The following is a 6000-nucleotide window of genomic DNA, read 5'->3' on the forward strand; positions in this document are numbered from 1 at the left end:
TTCAGGTTCAGCAATTTTTAAACAATGTTCGAAAGCATCGTTTATTTAAATACGATGCCATAGTTTTACGTGGGAGGGGAATTTTTATAGAATCAATAAACAAATTGATAAAAATTGACGCATTCGGTTGTCAGTAATGATCGTCGCCGTCTACTACGCACTATTACTTTTGTTTGCTTTAAAGTATTTCCTGCTAACATTACAATTAGGTCACAGCACAGTATTGATTTACTGGAATTCAATTTTTTGATAAATGTGCTTTATTGACATGTCCGTAAGTTTTGAAGAATATGGAAATATGTTAATACCTAGGGGCGGCAGGTTATATGAAAGTATGGTGAAGCAGGCTGATATGGTGAAGAAGTATGGTGAGGTGGGCTGGTAATCAAGTTGCAGCAAAATTTCCACGTTAACATTATATTATATGGGTACGTTATAATGAACAAAGTAAATCCTACGTGATGCCCTGCATTTTTTTTATCGCGTTGCTATTTCTCGTAAGTTTTCGGATATTGTTGGCGTGCTTCATTCAGTTGTATGAGAAAGCCGATTACTTGCCCCTCTTTCTATGGTTAATACATATTGTGAAGGTACCTTTGAGATGGAAGCATTTTGTTTTGAACGCGTATACTTTACAAAGATTATCTTTGCATCCGTTTAAGATACTCATCTACTTACCCACACGAAAATAATACATAAATGTGATAGGAATGAATATCCATAATATAAAGTAATTAAGTACAATATTTGATAAAGGCATGTGACATGAATTCACCAGGCCCGAGATTCGAATCTAACACCAACGATACGTTACCGCTCAGCCATCAAGGCCGTAAAATTAGAGATTTAAATATCAATATTTTGTAGGTATTTCGAGAATGTTTTAGGACCTTTAGGTCATCACATCACTGTAGCCACATACAGTATCTACTAATGCTTTTTCGTACCCAAGATTTTACAAAATATTCCAACGGTTCTGCCAAACAAGAAAAGGTTGTGAATCACATGTCTAGCGACAATCGACAGATCGAAATACGAGCCATCTTGCAAAATATTTACAGTAACTACAGAGTTGGAAGTTAATCGCTTGCTTTGTTGCCACGTATATGTACCTACCTACCTCTTGCTCAATGCCACGGTATCATAAACTAATGTCTTTTTCGCTCTCAAATGATTGCAATTTCATATTATTGTTATTGTGGAGAGACACACGACATAATAATATCATCATGAACGATGACTTGATGATGCACGATGACACGACAGCGAGACGAATTTTATTTGCTTGGTCACTATAAACATCTGTCATATAGTTACAGTGTTGCCAACTGTCATTCACAAAAATATGCCATATCATCGAATAAATGTTAGATTTTCTCGAAATTATCAAAATGTCTACTAACTAAATGATGATTTATATTATATCCAGGGAACACAGAATTAATGGCAACTGAAATACCTAACGGATGTGGAGTAACAGGCAATCGATCTCGAATGTGGAAGAAAATGGGATAAACTTAAACGAGTGTCAAGAATACTTCATTCTAATCTTGACATTCGTTCTGACATCTGCTCTCGTTTTATGCACTGACCCTCATTAAATATTGGTGTATTTACTGTATTTGAGGGTTGCAACACACATTATTGCACGACTATAATGTGTTTCATTTGCGTAAGACACTCACACATTCAAAACCCTGCTTCAAAATGTTATGTATTGGGATATAGCCTATCTGAATTCTATTTATTAATCGTATCTTCAATCGTATGTACCTATCTATATTAAGTATATAAGGCCAAAATGTTCATTTCCAAGAGTAATATTCTAGCATTTTTATGAGAAGTTTTAAGCTGTTTTCGGAGTCGAAAAACACTAGATTTAACGCAATACGATGCCAATCTAGTCGGCTAAGTGAGAAATTCTAAAATAATACTTATAACTGGTGAGAAGCAAAGCTGTCATGATTTTTTCTGGGGACATCATCTAAAACAAAGCTCTCGTAATTGGTTCTGAATGGAATTTATAAAATTCGCGGGTTATTTTTTAGGAAGTGTTAAATAAAGCGACATTTCCATTGTAGTGAAGCTGGTTTGACGAGCCGGGACTTTTTTTCCAGGTCGGAGCGTTTGGAGCATGGCACGTTTTATTTTAAGTTATTGTAAATATTGGATCTTTAACACAATAATTTTAAGAAGTAGTTGATTAGGATTTTAAAAAAATAGCGACCCGGCAGTATTTTTATAATTATTCTTAAAAATAAGGCATAGGAAATCAAAAGCTTGGGTTACCCACGATTAGATGTAGATAGTATTTACAGTAGATGTGAATAAATTGAAAACGTATTGTATTAGTTTTTCTTTGTATATATTACCATTTTTATCTTCGCCTCTATGTAAAAATGCTTCTCTACTCGACATTTTATTATAGTATACGTATTAGTAGGCGTAGTCAAAGGATAGTTGAATATGAGACGACCTCAGTCTTGAGTAACTGCTTATGAGCCATTCAAACGCTTAAAAAAACTAATGCTGATTTTCATCATTCCATCCAAACGTAAGGCCTCGTGATACGCCCGATTAAGATCAGTGGTACGTCCCGCTCCTGGTTGGTTTGGAGAGGTCTACATAATATTTGTGTTGTAGATGGTTTTAAGTTACCTTCCAGGATACCACAGGAATCTGTTTGGCTTGAAGAAATGGCAGATCAGGTTGAGACGTACAGACTATGGCGAAAGTCTGCGTGAAACTCCCACACAAGATGTACCTATCTTCCGCAAAAAAATCTCGAAGCTCGACATACTACAGTTACGCGGAGGCTTCGCAAGGTGCCTTTACGGCTACGCGGTACCGTAAATCAAAACATTAGGAATGTAAGTGTTAAACAAGTAGTAGGAGTACGCCACTGAGGGGTACCAAAAATAAAGCAAGCTGATTTGGGGGTCCTGTAAATATGGTTGGTAAACTGACAGCAATCACAATAGCGTCAAATTCAACAATTTTCATTTTTTGATAAACAGAACAAGTCCAACGCGTCGATTTCACCAGAATAATTGAGTTGTTGAAATGTAAAAACCGTCTACATTCGGTAAGTTGTAATATAAGATGATTTCATTGAGATCTTGAAGGAAGGAAGAATTAACTATTCCGTTATTTATTTGATTAACCAGGTTATTTGAAAGTCTTCTCAAATTAACCTCGTATGACCTCGTTGTATTACTTATCTACTTAACATGTGAATCCCCGTGCCTTTAACTGAGGCGTAGTCTTCTTATAGTAGTATAGTGGACTGTAAAAATAACTAAAAAAAATCTCTCTGACATACGTAAATTGATATGCGAAATATGTCGCGTCTTTGTTGCGCGATCGGATAAATAGAACACCCATGTTGTATCCCTCTCATGCGCACTACACATCATGTTAACCCATTCACTGTACGTGCTGTACTATCTAAAGTTTCGTTATTTTTACAAATAAAAAACTATTTTAATAAAATAGCAATGAAACTCACGTAAAATACCGTGGTTTTATCGAAATAGATACCTACCAATCTATATTGGTACCTATTGAAAACGACACGTTCTTTAGCTATGAATACTGTTACTTATTATTGCATAGTATAAAGAATATAGTAGTATTGTTAGCTAAATATCATCGACAAGAATGTTGACAGGTGGCACTGCAACAACTCGCTATTTTTACAAATTTAAATATATTGTACATAATATAGAGCTAACTAAACTCTCATCGAATTCGGGCATTGCACGTATACGAATTGACACGAGTAGGCAGACGTTGTCGATAGAATTTATTAGACTCTTCGAGAATATTTTTCCAAAATTTTGAAACTATCATTTAAAATAGTTATTGAAATTCTCAAAAATTCATGAAATTTTTATCACGTTTCCGCTTTTCCAGGAAGGAAGAACCTTTCTCGAAAATTCTCGAGAAATCACAGGGTTCAACCGTGATGTGATCAGTAAATGGGTAGATAGGTACTATTTCATTTTGTTTATATACATTGGAATTACCAATTACGGTGATATCTGTAGATAACACATTTAATATTAATATTGTTAATGTGCAAGTATTTTTTAACATTTCCTTATTTTTACGGACAATTTAGGTCATAACAACAACATAACTTCACAGTGCGTCAGAATTAATGTAAATTATACACGTGCCCAATGTTTATACTAAAATCTTGAATTTAGGAAATTTACTGATAGATAATAGGTAATAACCTAATCAAAATAAAGGGATGAGAATCTTATTGGATTCTTTTAGTTGTGATTTGAAGACAGCCGTTATGTAAGTACAAATAAATTATACCCAAAGCATTTTATTCATCTGGGTATCCAACGTGCAGTAAATAAATCAAACTCCATAAAAAGGGTCAAATATTTCGTTATTGAAAAGGGTTCGGATGTTTTGTTACAAAGGGTGCGAGCGGGACAAATGTACGCTAGTATCAAATTGATAAGAATATCCACTGTTAACACGGGCCGTTGTCAACTTGTAGACATGTGATTTTAGACACCGATGTTTAAAATAATTCGGATAAATCCTTGGATGCATTTAAGCTAAATACATTAAATAGACATCGGGTGAAATTAGCTTCAATGATTTCCGCTGGTATTAGTCTAATTGAGATGATAAAAGAGGAAAATAATCGATTTTCTCGTCAAAAGCTCCACCAAAGTATCTCTCTTTTACAATAAAGAGAAACTAATATCTAAGACAATAAAATGTAATTAGAACAACAAAAGACGCATTGATTATGGCGCAAGTTTAATATTGTAGCGTTAATGTCAGTCAAATAGTAAATTAAAATATTTGTTTACCTTCATTTAGTTAGGAGACACTGTACACATTTTACATCTCTATGTCCTTGCAGGAAATCATAAACACGACACTTAGGAACATAATTTTCGAATAAAACTTTTGGCTGTGCCAGTATAACGATGTAACTGTTTTGTTTTTGTATTCGGATTGTCACAAACGCGTTATTTCAAGCGATGAAATATTAGGAACGCGGAATCGAAAAGAGATCGCGAAAACATCCCCGCCCTGAGCACTTGTCTAAAGTGACATCGGCCATTTTGGACATTGCCACAAGTGGCGGAACTACTGGCGCGATCTCTTGGAGAGCTTTTGTAATACAGCTTTAAACAGTAGATTTCTTCTGCGGCGTGCGTCCGAACTTAAAAACCATAGTTCAAGGAAGATTTAATATTGTAAAGGAAAAATTGAATACATTTTACGTAAAAAATATTGTTTTAATAATAATAAAATAATATGAAGATTAGTTGTGTATTTTAAATTTAATGTTGCCTATGAATAAATTAATTTGTGTTTTTAAAAATATCTACGTATCATTGACACTAGATGGCATTACTGTAAAAAATCTAGACGTTTTGAAATTCCAAATATTCGTAATGTTATGTAGAATGAAAATAATAAAATTATATTATTTAGATATTTAGGTCATTTAGGCAGAAAAATATTTTTAAGTCGATGCTTTAAAACAATAATAATTATCATAACGGCGTTACAACAGGAATGTCCGCATCTAATGATATTTTCCCTGCGGCACTATTTTCGGTTATAATGGTTATAATATGAACAACCTCTTCTGCTGAATGCGGGACTGCCAGCAGGTACTCGCCAAGTGGAGGTGTTTTTTTTTTTTTTTTTAGAATTATTAATAACCATGTCCTTGCTTTTTCGTACAAGGTGGTTGTTAGTAATTTTGAACAATCACAAACACCCAGGCTTTGAGAAAAATACATAAATGTTTTTTTGTCATGACCGGGAATCGAACCCAGGAACTCTCGGGTGGAAGGCGAGCGCCTTACCAACTGCACCACGAGAGCCGCCTAAGTGGAGGTGTTGGGTGCGAAGCGGCCGGGCGGCAGGATTCAGGGGGCGGCAAAATGCGCATAAAATACATTTTATAAACAGTAGGTACAATTCATTATTAAAAACATAATATCATATTCA

At 34.6% G+C, this 6000-nt stretch overlaps 1 protein-coding gene across 1 annotated transcript in view; it reads right to left on the reverse strand.

Annotated features, from left to right (window-relative positions):
* The window catches only part of Hers (Histone gene-specific Epigenetic Repressor in late S phase), a 543873-nt gene extending 538781 nt beyond the window's left edge, over positions 1–5092 (reverse strand). Inside the window, exon 1 of the mRNA XM_085949050.1 lies at positions 4842–5092. The gene's annotated coding sequence lies outside the window, so the exon portion shown is untranslated. The remainder of the gene's footprint in view (positions 1–4841) is intronic.
* Between the last annotated feature and the right edge of the window lie 908 nt (positions 5093–6000).

This window comes from Rhyacophila brunnea, unplaced genomic scaffold, assembly GCF_057557595.1.
Source record: "Rhyacophila brunnea isolate RB1 unplaced genomic scaffold, BYU_Rbru_1.0 scaffold_21, whole genome shotgun sequence".
NCBI classification, from domain to species: Eukaryota; Metazoa; Arthropoda; class Insecta; order Trichoptera; family Rhyacophilidae; genus Rhyacophila; species Rhyacophila brunnea.